Raw genomic sequence first — 13,475 nt, forward strand, 5'->3', positions numbered from 1 at the left:
CCAATCACTTAGCTTCTAATAAACTGCGATTTCTCGAAAAGACCTGGCGCAGCACCCCCAAATCGCTCTCCCGAACCGTCCGCTGCCAGCCGCTTCAACGGACGCAGGAAGGCGCGCCGATCTCCCGTCCCCCCGGCGTCGCAGCTCGCACCGGCCAGACTGATGTCGTGGGTTCACTCCTGTTGCTCTCGTGTCGACCGCCAAGTCACTACCCCTCGCTATACGCCGCAGCCCACTGGACTCACGTGGCGACCTCACATGCGCCGACGCTCAAAACTTACAAGTCATCTTGTGTCTCAGTGCGCGACCGACCAACCGATCGATCCAACCGCCAATGAGCATTTCCTGAGCAAACTCGAACAGCCTGGCGGCCTAACGTGCAGACTCAGATGCAGGAACTCAGCCCCGACCGGGCGACCACTCGCTGAGTTCTCTTACTGGCGGAGTGGAAAGACTCTCATTTTGCCTGCTTTAAAGGTTGATCCGACAGACATACTAGCACTCCGAACGACAGACACACTAACTGCCTAACAAATGCGGACGAGAGACAGACTAGCGAGCTGGGGACGAGAGACTGACCCAGACTGACCTCCTGGCGAGCTCATAGCGCCCCTTAAATACACGTAGACGTGAGAAACACCAAAGCTGCGATTGCCACAACGGCGCCACCGCCTGAAGCGGAGGGCGACTGCTTCACACTACGTGCTGCGGCCCGCTCTTAAAAAACAGCATTTTTACCACGACCCAACTGACTACGCTAATACCGCTGCTCTCGGTCGTTAAGAGAAGACCATCGGCCACTGCGTCGTCCGTAGTGGAAGATGACGCCTTAAATTTGCTGTTCTCAGTACAGTCTTGACACTGTGGATCTCGAAATACTGAATTTCCTAACGATTTCCGAAATGCAATGACCTATCCATCTAGCGTCCATTCTGCATTCAAAGTCTGTTAATTCGTGTCGTGCGTTCAGAATCACTTCGGACACCTTTTCACACGACTTTTGTCACCCCAGTGTATGAAAGAGCTAGTAGTTAGCTGGAGCAAATGGTCTTGGAAGAAACTGGCACAGGTATATTGAAACTTATTTTTTTGTGTCGCAACTGTATTGTATGATTTTGGCGTAATGTTGTGAGCATATCTTCTAATAGTTACCGCAAGGTATTTTTGTTGTGTAACTGCCAAGGCCGTTGCATTCAGACAGCTGGAGCTTAATTGGAGTGTCCACCTATATTCGGTACGTTAATCTGATTTATTTGTTTTCTTCTGAATGTTATTTTTAATAACAGTACTGCAGATGCAGAACTTCAGAATGAGTAAAGGTTTTAGTATGTCCCACTCGGTCTTCTAAATAGTAATTTATTAATTATTATTACTTGCAGTTATTCATCTAGCCGTTAATTTTGTACGGGTGAGTCTATAATCTGTTGTACACCAACGACAAAAGTTTTATAAACAGAAAAATGTTCATACTACGGGTCCAGGTATCTCGACCGTTTCCCAGGGCAGAGTGGGTAACCTGTCTCTCTTCCGATTTGCACAGCCGTATCAGTAATTGCAACTCTGTTCGGATATTCCAATCATATCCCACGACGAGGTACAAACGCCACACCCTGGTCTCGTCTCAGTGTCTGGATGTGCTGCCGTTAATTTACTGCTGCGTCCAGCGGACGCTAGCTCAGACACGTAATGCCGCTACCGCCGCCTGTGTACCACAGTGCTGTTCTGCAGTGGTGTGCGGGTGGAGTAGTGCTGTATCGGCGCGGCCGGCATTGTACGACAGGCGCCGAGGCGTCCAGATGCATTGTGGGCCGCAGCGGACAGAGCGAAACCGCCAAAAAAGGAGCCTCAATCAGGCGCGTCCCCAACAGCGCCAAATAAAACGGACGCGCACGGCTTTGTTCCCGAAGCCGGTGAAATATTCGCGTCTCAGGGGGGCCCGTTCCGGGCGCAGGCAGGCAGTGGCAAAAAACTGCGAAACAGCGCGAAAAACGCAACCCTGACGCTAGCGGAACAAACGAATACGTTAGGTTGCGGGAGGCGGGTGGTAGGGGGGAGGGGAGCGCACTACTGCGCCGTAATGTACATGTGCGTTAGTGAAAAAGACCAATAAAAAGGTGTTAGCATGTGGACGTAATGTGCTGTTCCAGTCTCTTCTGTACCTAAGGTCCATCACCGTTACCTTTGGATCCCTACGTAATTCGGTGCTCTCCGATACACACGATCGAACAGCGGAGGAGTGGTACTCAAGCGTCAACTTTAGGTTACAATATCTCCGGATGTAATTAACATTTTGCAATGTAACAAACGGCACTGACTGCGTATTTGTTTATATGTTCAGATGTGCTAACAAAACTAACGGGGTTCCATTTAAAAAACGTAGGTTTGTGTTAAAAAACATACTTCCGTGCATTTTTTTATGGTTTGTATTAACCAATTACGCTAGTCCCTCTCCTCACGTTCGGTCTGTGGAATCGGTTCGTCAGTATTTGATGTGGTTTACGAAATATATCCAGCGGTAACGTTAGGTGACTCACCCTGTATTTATCAGGTATTTATACCAAATCAAACACAATAAGGTCAACACAGCACTGTAATGACAACATGTTTACACTCCCTCACCACTGTCTGTTTATTTCAGCAGTATACGCTCTCAGATAAAGCCCATTTGATTACTGATATCTTTATCAAACAAGTAAATTTATCATAAATTGACGACATATGTTCTCTGGGGGAGAGGGGAGCTAAGGAAGGTGTGAAAACATTCGGAACATCACACTTATAACGTGCAAGTAAATTCTACTAGCCAAAAAGGGTATGTTTAGTTAACATGGCCGTATTGTGCTCTGAAACACTTAGCGGGATCCTTCAAGAAAATATCTACCAGGATGATGTTACAACTAGCTTCCGCTCCCTCCAGCAACTGCACATGCAAAATTACACGCAGGTGTAACTTTAGTTACTTGACTTAGAAGTTGCACGAGCTGTAAGATTTGTTGTTGTGCTTACTTTGAGTGCAGCATTTCTTTTTAGTTGAAATTAAAATTACTATACCGTTCCGAGGTCTGGATACAGCATTGTTACAAGCATAGTTTGTATTCGAAGTTCTACCATAGTGCAATCCATATACGAAATACTTTAAAGAGCGATAATGTTTGAACCAATGATGGGGCACATTTTCAATTTTGGGAGACGATAACACACCATTGGAGTATTACACACATACAATCAAATGTTCGAAATGCCCTCCATCAGCATCGATACACAACTGCACTCGCTTCATCATATTCCACAATGTTCTGTGAAGTGTATCGATAGGTGGCAAGCCACACTGTCACTTTAACAACACTGTCAGTCAGATTAATATTCATATTTTAGGTCATGACCTCGGTGTTCTCATTGTTAAATTTGGTGTGTGTGGTTTTTACATGAGGAAATTGTGGGCAGATTGTTCGTATAACTGCATGTGTAGCCTGTAGATCGACTTCAACGGAAATAATGGGCTGCAGATACCTACAGTTACTTAGGTGTAGCTGAAGTGGGCGATCTGAGTGATGGGTGCAGCAACAAAGGGTCTGTGACAGCTGAAAATTTAAAAAAATGTCGGGAGGTGGGGAATATTCTTGGTCGTATTACAATAGCGTAAATCAGTATAAAGGCAGGGTCCCACGAAAATAATAGTACAATGTCAGAAGCATACATGTATCGAATTTACTATGAAAGTAGTAGATACAATAATACATAAACAGTCATGACGGAATTACGAAGTTTCTTTCATAACACGAGTAACAAAATATGGCGGTTGCATTTCCTTCATGGGAGTTGGTATAAAACCACTCACTGTAGTGTTATGTTATTGCATTGTTAGCTCTTCGTCCAACCTCCGTTCTTCCTTATTACCTCAACAATTCCCTTCGGCACTGATTAAGTTAGGGTTTTTAGTTCGTGCAGTGAAATGGTCTCCCGCTCATCTCGTATCGCTCTTTTCAGCTCACATACGGCCTCAAATTGTCTTCGATTGCGATAAACACGTCTTGCATGTATTCCACAAAGGTTTCCAACGGGATTGATATCCGGGCTACATGCAGGAGACGCCAAGACATTAACATCTTTATTTTCAAACCCCTTTCTGGTTCTAGCAGAGCCATACACAGATGCAATATCTTGTTGAAACATTAGATTTTCATTCCCTAGGTCATCATACGTTCTAGCATTCTATCCAGTTCCGTTTCTAGCATGTCAGTGTACGTAGAGTTCATTCTGGAGTCCAGCCAAGCAATGCGTGACTTACCATTAGCGCAGAAGGCAGCCGAAATCATGACACTTCCGCCACCAAAATTTCTGCTCATCCTTACCTCCTGCTCTGTTCTCAGATCATGCCAGTGATATTGAAATGCGCCCTACCCGTCTAAACTAAACTTCTTCTCATCACTTGTCGCGAAAGGCCATGGACTTTATCCCATTTTAAAGTCCATGTCATGTGTTTCTCAATAAACTCCAGTCTAGTCAGTTTGTGTGTGGGTGTTAATACCGATTTCTACTGTCGTTTCTTGAATGCAAGATGTTTGTCATGTGACAAAATTTGTCGTACACGTCTGGCAGTTACTTGCAACTGTAAATCAGCGACAAGCTGAGAAGAATAATGGTTTGCAGCCCTTACTTTGTGCAAAAGTAACGCTTTTCGTTCCCCTGATACTTACCTATTTTACCCAAATCTTCCATTCTGTCCATATTGTGCACCCTATCTAACGAAATTATCGATCACTGCACTTGAACAGTTCATCTTCTTGCCATTTTTAACCATTGGAGGAGTCCCTTTACCTTGCACGCACCGATGTTTGCTTTTCCATCAAGTGACAACTGTTCTCTGCGTGGCGTTGTCATGATCGTGGTTTATGTGTACAACACCCACTATCGCTAATGGTGTCCGTTTCCTGTCTGCACCAAAGGCAAGCATGCACACATCAACACCGCACAGAACCGACTGGATTTATACCGGGTTCGGCCCTCTAGTACCTGAATCATTGATGTCTTGTTGTATACTGTACTACTGGCATCAAATGCGCTACCATTTTATTGCATTTGTCAGTATACTTTTCATATTATTGCTAATGCATTGTGGGCAACTGATCCAACCGACAATGTTAATTTTCATGCAAATATCCGTGCCTTTATACCGATTTCCACTACTTTAGGGCGAGACGTTGGAACTGAAGTCCTGGCGGCGGCACGCAGGTGCTAGCGCGCTGTCGCTCAAGAAGTGTCTCGTAAGTAAAATTCGTTCGTGGTGACACTGTTCAAAAATGGTTCAAATGGCTCTGAGCATTATGGGACTTAACATCTATGGTCATCAGTCCCTTAGAATTTAGAACTACTTAAACCTAACTAACCTAAGGACATCACACAACACCCAGTCATCACGAGACTGAGAAAATCCCTGACGCCGCCGGGTGACACTGTGCAATAACAATTGCTTCCTTGGGGCATGCTAGCAGATATTTTTGTTTCTGTTGGGTATTCGCCGTCTAGTATAGCGTATTGGGCTTTAGTATCATTCATCTAGCCAAACATACATCTCCCGAGATACCTTGACAGCCATGTCTTGGTTAGTGGTAGGCGGTGCGGTATAGTGTCGAATGTCTTTCGGAAATCTAGGAACTGCATCTATCATGTCATTTGTATTGTCAAATCCAGCCCAATCGTCGAATGTGGGGTGTCTAGGAAACCTGCTGTCTCAGATCGCTAGGTAACATTCAGACAAATCGTATTAATGAGTTTTATTACAAAAGGAAAAAATTACGATACTTAACTTTGACTGTTATACAGAAGTGTCGCAAGCAAAGGGCGACGTACAAAATAAGCAATGTCTTCAGTATAACAATTCCTAAGTCTGTGTTACATGGACAGTACTAGCAAGTGAGTAGAGTCGACGTTTCTGTTCAAGCTGCTAATCTTGGAGCTGCTGTAGAACTGGGCCGCGACCAGTCGGGCTCTGTCGTCTAAACGTAGGGGCCGCTGTTGTCACGTTGTCTTCCTGGAGAGGGATCGGTCAGCGTGCCATTTGCTGACGTCTTCTCACAGCATTCTCTTCTCTCTTGTTCCCGACTAGCGTGCCGGCGCTCGACTTTACGCCGTAACGTTTATGTACTGTTACCGAATTGTTATTGAGCTTATGAACCCAAGGCTTAGCCCTAAAAATGCAAACGAAACGTATCAGACAATAATTACCTCGTGAATTTCAATCCATAAGTGTGCAAATGAAATTTCGCAAAGAGATATTGCGATCCACTTTTAAGAGTATTCTCTCGCGTCCCGTTGTTATATATCTCTAGGGCCGATATCAGGGACTCCATTAACATATGTGTCGTAGATCCGGAGACATTAGTAACACACGGATGGTAATATTCGTTGGCCACAATTACGCCCGGTTAGATATGGAAACTTTACGTCCCGGACGCCCAATGAAAATTATCTTCCGGCACGGATGCGAGGCTCCGTCGAACAACGCTGATCGTATCGATACAGCCCGTGATATCGACGGAAGTAACCGTTGTTTCCTGCCCCATGTGTAATACGGTGAACAAATGCGGACCTACGCCAGCGTGTCATGAAAGAGCTCACTAGCGGTACCTAGCGGCAGTGGTCGATACCTCATTTGGTCAGCGCTCCAAGCGGTCACTCTCCGAACCATGAGATGCAATGCAGGCGCAAATCGGGCAAGGGATGCCGCATATGGGCATCAGGTGGAGGGAGGGAAGATTGGCTTCCGTCACTGACCACCACAATTTCATTCCTCCTGTGTGAACGATAAGTCTGGCTGGAGAGACAACGAAAAAAAACGCTTAAATTCAGACTCACAATTCATATCTGTTCAGTTGACCGAAAATATCTATCCACACCGATTTCCCTAAAGATCCGTAAAGACGAGGAGACATCTTACGCCACTGATGGTGCAATACGGTACAACTTCCTGCTCCAAGAGCTGGAAAGCCATCTGTTAGCTGCGTTTATACACAACAAAGCGTAAAATCATTTTTAAAAATGGCTGATGACGAACTGAGATTGGCAGCTGGTGTTTATGCAGTCATTACCGCTGTAACATCTCGGCGGGGTCGACGACGAAATTTACGCTAGCGTAACAGAAGATGCAGTAGACGGATTTTAAGATGTGATGACGGCTGTCAGGAATTACACTGTCTATTACACGATGAACTGAGTTTGGAGGACAGGGAATCACACAAAAAATTTCTGGGGATGGGCGAAATGGAGTTCTTTACATTGCTTGGTCCAAGAATACTAAGCAAAAACCGTTATGCGAGAATGTATCTCAGCTTCAAAGAGGTGAGTAGGTTCCTTATATAAGCCTAGTACTAATAAGCTGCTATAGGTACAATGCATGCTTATAAGCTTGTAACTAATTCCAGGGCTAATGGGAGGATTAGTGATGGAGGAATGTTCCAGAACAGTTCATTCTGCGAAATTCTTACTCAAACTGCAGTTCCTCATATGGCTGTAGTTGATGATGTTTTTCCCTTCTCAGAGTATGTGATGAAGCTATATAAGGGAAATCTTCCGCAGAAATAGAAAATATTTAATTGTCGTTTGATCAGGGCAAGAAGAACTCCTGAAAATGCTTTTGGAATACTGAGCAATAATTTAAGAATCCTCCTTAAGAAACTGGAGCTAGCTGTTGAAACTGTAGATAAAATTCCACTGTCTACTTGTGTGCTACTCAACTTTTTACTGAACACATGTGGGAAGAGCTATACTGGAGAACTGGAAAGAGTGGCATAGAAAGATTAAGTCAACACACGTCACTTGAAGAAGCTACGAAAGTGAGGGTGAGTCTTCTGAAATATTTCAGCACTGCTGGGTATGTACAGTGGCTGAAAGTTAATATGATATGCAGGAGAGTTTATGATATTCATAAACTAACTCAGTTGGCATTAGCAACAGATTTTGAAATTTGAATGGCTGTAATTAAATTTCACATTCAAGATAATGCACTGCATTCAACTTATATTTTATAGCTACTAAGAAATTAAATTTTTAAGCAAATAAACAAATAAACATACTTGTTCCTCAAAATAAACAGTCTTCTTACTCGTTATTGCTCAAGTCTTCCTCATGTACATTACAAAGTATGGTATATCTCTCTCTCTTAGCTTTCATCACCAGAGCTATGCTTTGTATTTGCTGGAGAGAAGCAGTTGCGTATGAAACATATACCTCAACATCAGTTGGAGCTGTTTTTGGTTTATTTATGCTGGTCAGCATATTTTCAGCTCTTTTCAAAACGGCATTTTCATCTCCATTGTAAGCACTCTTCCTATTTGTCCCCTTGATCATACCACTTCCATGGGGACTGGTCTATGATGGTGACGATGATGCTGTTTGAAATGGCTGGCAGTCTTGTGCATCATAATATCCCTCTATAATTATGAAATACTAACATCAATGGGAGTGTTTGGGATATCACTGAAGAGACAGTAATCCTGAAGGATAATGATAACAATTGTACACAGCTTGCAATGTGCGCTTTATGCTTTTTGTGACTGGGTATTTATAGCCAATACGAGACACTGTGCAAGATTATGGATCACTAACTCAGCTTCACAAATTATTTTTTTTTTAATTTCAAAGGAAAGAAAGAACGATACTAGTGATATTCAAACTCACATTCTTCGATTTAAGAACTTGGGGTACCAAACAACTAAAGGGTAAAAAATTACTTACTTTAACGTTAGTGTTTCTAGTGTAGTCCGCGCTCTCTTGTGCGAATTCTGCGCTGCAACTCCTTGGCTGAATATGGACAAACGTAAGTTTGTTAAAATACCATACCGTAGGTTCATATACGCCTTCAGAAACCCATACCATAATCTTAGTCGATGATTTTATTAGGTTCCGACACAAATGCCGTGCGTAAACTTTTCATCTTCGTAACAATCCGGCAGGCGACGGAAACCTAACCTTCTTCAGTGAAACAACTTGTCGACTGAGTATTTTCTGGCGTGTTTGTTATGATACGTGGGTGATTTGTGCAATAAACACGTTTCGCTTTTTTATGCCTCAATAAGTATTTCTATTGATTACTTAGACCACACAGTGCTCTGGCACAGCCATATGGCGTGGAATATAGCTCCATTTGACTGCAAGCCATTTACTAGCAATGCTACGGCACGCCACCAGATGGCACGCAAGGTTCACACGATACAATTTAATTGCTATGCCAATCACATCGCAAGAAATGTCTCCGTCTGTACAGGACTTACGTGGGAACGACAGGATGACGGACGAAAATGTTGCTCAGATTCAGGATTTTTTTTATCCATACTGGAATTCAGTAGACAAATGGAGCTTGCTGCAACGAATAAAGCATATATTGAAGTTTCTTGTTCTTTTTATCGAAAAATATTAATATTTCACTATGCAACTGGGATTCCCCCAAGGGAGCTCTGAAAGGTGGTAGATAGACGTCGCTGTAACTCCGGTTGTGGTTATCTGAAACATGAAAGTAACATATCACCCTGATCCTTACAAATGTAATTTTAGTTCATCGTACAGATTAGTAAAAAAAAATAAAGCGAAATTTTAGATAATTGAAAAAATGACCTATTTAGACCCCTTTTTGTGATCGAAAAGAAACCACTAAGTATTAATATAAAAAATATCGGCAGCGATGAACTGAAGAGAATTCTGTTGTGGCCGAGCGGTTATAGGCACTTAAGTCCGGAACCGCACTACTGCCACGGTCGCAGGTTCGAATCCTGCCTCGAGCGTGGTTGTGTGTGATGTCCTTAGGCTAGTTAGGTTTAAGTAGTCCTAAGTCTATGGGAATGATGACATCAGATGTTAAGTCCCATAGTGCCATTTGAACCATTTTTAGAATTCAGTTTGCTTCAAGGGAGGCCAAAAATCATGAAAATTGTAGCGGGGCGCAGACAACCATGCCGGAAAACATGGTTTTCAGAAAAACGATTTTAAGGTTGGACAAGTATTTATCATATAATAAAAGGGGCAAGCTTGAAACGTACGGGATATCATCAATGCCAGGTCTGTAATAACCATCGCCGCAACTAGTGGATGGCAGCCTTCTGCTACTTTGACCTGATAAGCCCCCAATTTTCGTCTTGAAAGCGCTTTTCGTCGCTGTCTTCAAAGAGTCGGCGCGTTTCATCGACGATTTAAATGTAAGAGATACCAAAAGAAACTGATTTCCACTTTACGCCGAACATTAAAAACACTCAGCTCAATGACTCCGACTGTCGCTAACTCAGCCATGAAATAGCTGACTGAGCGACTACTAGAGGGCCAAAATGAGAAAAGTGAAAGTTCACTATGTGTTCGAGACGTTGGTAGACATTTGCACCATTAGAATCAGTCCTAAACATCGCACGAACGCAAGGAGGGGAACGTGAGTGCGAACCGGTTCTCTAACGCCAAGGCTCAATGGCTCTGAGCACTATGGGACTTAATTTCTGAGGTCATCAGTCCCCTAGAACTTAGAACTACTTAAACCTAACTAACCTAAGGACACCACACACATCCATGCCCGAGGCAGGATCCAAACCTGGGACCGTAGCGGTCTTGCGGCTCGAGACTGTAGTGCCTAGAACCGCTCTGCCATCCCGGCCGCCACGCCGAGGCTTCAAACGCTCACAGATTCGTTAATTTTTTGAGTTCGCGCATAACATTTTGGGGAATAATTTTTCAATGTATACATATTCGAATTCCATAATAAAAAAACTCGAGTTCCTTTCGATCGTCATCCTGTCGTTTTCACTTAAGCCTCAACGTGAATTCTCTTGCTGCTAGCTCCGTTGTCGGTCTTAACATCCACGTGTTGGACACGTATAGTCAAGTCAGAGCAGCGTGCGGGCTGCTTCACAACCATATACAGTATATACAAGGCAGATACGTATAATGATTCTGACTGGGCTACTGCTGCCTACAAGGCAGTACGAGGAGCGGTGTATGACCATGGGACTCCTGACCAGCATGTTGCCAGTCCATCCAACTGGTACCGCCAGCAGCCGAATCCTGCTGATGCCACTATATCTGTATTCGAGCAGCTCCTCATTTGGACACACGAGGCTGAGTGGACACCGTTTCGGACATCCGTACCTCGGAGAAAAATCAGACGATATAGCGCAAGTCGAACCCAGGTCTCTCCGTGCGCAAGGTAGGGGCTGAAGAAGAACAGTCCAGTAAAGTTTAGTAAGCTTCTCTCGGGTGCACAAACTAGTGTGAGGCCTTGCATTGTCATGCAGTTGGAGAAGTTCGTTTGCATTTCTATGGTAAAGAAAACGCTTAAGTCGTTTCTCCACTTTCATGAGGGAAGCACAATACTCTTCAGAGCTGATCGTTGGAGCACAAGGGACGACTTAAGAGAATAACCCATTCAGAGTTTCAGAAGACCTTCGCCCTGGCTTTACGGGCTGTGGGTGCGGCTTTGAACTTTTTGTTCGCAGAACGGATGATTTGGCATCACTCTATAGATTGCCGTTTTGTTTCCGATTCGCCATGTTTCATCGCCTGTGACGACGTTCGACAAAAACTGTTACGACCAGCCTCGTAACGCACAAGCAATTCCACACAAATGGTCCTCCGTTTGCTCTTTATGGACTTCTGTTAGGCGGCGAAGAAGTCAGTGTTGTGACTTGGCAAGACAGCCAGGCCACTATGAGGTAGCCGAAAGGCACGCGTTTAAGCTCACGCAGGCTGGCGTGAGGTCTGGAACAGTTAAAGGAGTTGAGTCTAGTAAAAAAAGTACGTAGCTTCTGGAATACTTAACTTTAATCTATAATTGGTGAACATCGGTCTGACGGTACATGCATCACAAGATAGATACCAATGATAATGGCGCCTTGCTAGGTCGTAGCAAATGACGTAGCTGAAGGCTATGCTAACTATCGTCTCGGCAAATGAGAACGTAATTTGCCAGTGAACCATCGCTAGCAAAGTCGGCTGTACCACTGGGGCGAGTTCTAGGAAGTCTCTCTAGACCTGCCGTGTGGCGGCGCTCGGTCTGCAATCACTGACAGTGGCGACACGCGGGTCCGACGTATACTAACGGACCGCGGCCGATTTAAAGGCTACCACCTAGCAAGTGTGGTGTCTGGCGGTGACACCACAGTCAGCGTGCCCGAACTGGTGGAGGAGTGTGTCCGCACTACCAGCAGAGACGTCCAGTTGTGCAGCGAGGTGTTTGATTCTGATCCTCGATCACCTCGAATGAGAGTGTCCGCACGTTCCAACGTTGCAGGAGTCATTGCTGTGTGAAGGAGGTCGGCAGGGGGGATATCAGACAGGTTTGCGCGATCTTGCTGCAATGATGACATAGGCCTCGCCCAACGACACACCTTGTGTTTGTTCACTGCCAGTCTCCGTAGACATTCTTCAAGTGTCTATGAACATCTGCAATGCTCTGGTTTCCTCAAAGAGAAACTCAACGATAGCTCCCTGCTTGGAACGCGTCTCTGTACAGACGCCTCACTGCAGATGTGAAGATACATTCTATTTGTTCAGTCCATCTGAACATGACTTCAATTTATCATTTGTACATCTCGTGCACGAGTTGTGTGTTGAGGAAAACGGGCATACATTTGAGCACGTCACTTAAGCATTCCAGATCATTCATCTGAACACTGTCATAAATGTGCAGCGTGTTGCAGACAGTCATAAAAATTTGAACATTTATAGCTCTCTATCTACAACCGATAGAAATTTTGATATAAACTGATTTCCACGTGGTTTAAGTACATCAGCTATACTATGGAAAAAATATGTTTTGTTTAAAAAGTTACGGCTCTTTGGACAACTCCTTGAAACATAACGGTGCCCATAAATACGTAGAAAAAAATGTCGTTCCTTACGCTTACTTATCTAAGTACACTGTCTGCCACAAAAAGTAAAGCAACCAGAAGACATGGTCGGATGTGAATGTAACACATCAGCGGGTATGTAAGTGATTAGAGACGCTATTCCCTGTGGCAGGCAGAACGACCACCAGCGAGCGTTAATGTTGTTCGTGTTTGGGGTTGTTACCAGGTCTATCAGCGACGTGAGCGGAGCGTCAGATATTGAGTGATCACTGTCAACGACACGGAGATGCACCGTACTCTTGAGAATCTGCGTTATCTGCACATGAGAGTTTGAAACGGCCAACATTTTTTTGTTTTATTTATTGTATTAAAAAACTAGAAACCCCGTCTCGATTGCGAAAAAAGCACCTAGTGTTAACCCAGGTTTCGGCGTAGATAACTACACCTTCTTCAGAACAATAAAACCCACAAGTGCGTAAGAAGACCTTTGTAAATGATTAAAAGAACGCCATAGCTGTACATTTATAAACGAAAAAGAAAAGGAAAACACAAACGGTACATATGTACAAAGTCAAAACCACTACTTAACTTAATAATGTACGCTCCACCTCACACCTGCCTAGGTGCTTTTTTCACAATCGAGGCCGGTTTTTA

This window comes from Schistocerca americana, chromosome 5, assembly GCF_021461395.2.
Source record: "Schistocerca americana isolate TAMUIC-IGC-003095 chromosome 5, iqSchAmer2.1, whole genome shotgun sequence".
NCBI classification, from domain to species: domain Eukaryota; kingdom Metazoa; phylum Arthropoda; class Insecta; order Orthoptera; family Acrididae; genus Schistocerca; species Schistocerca americana.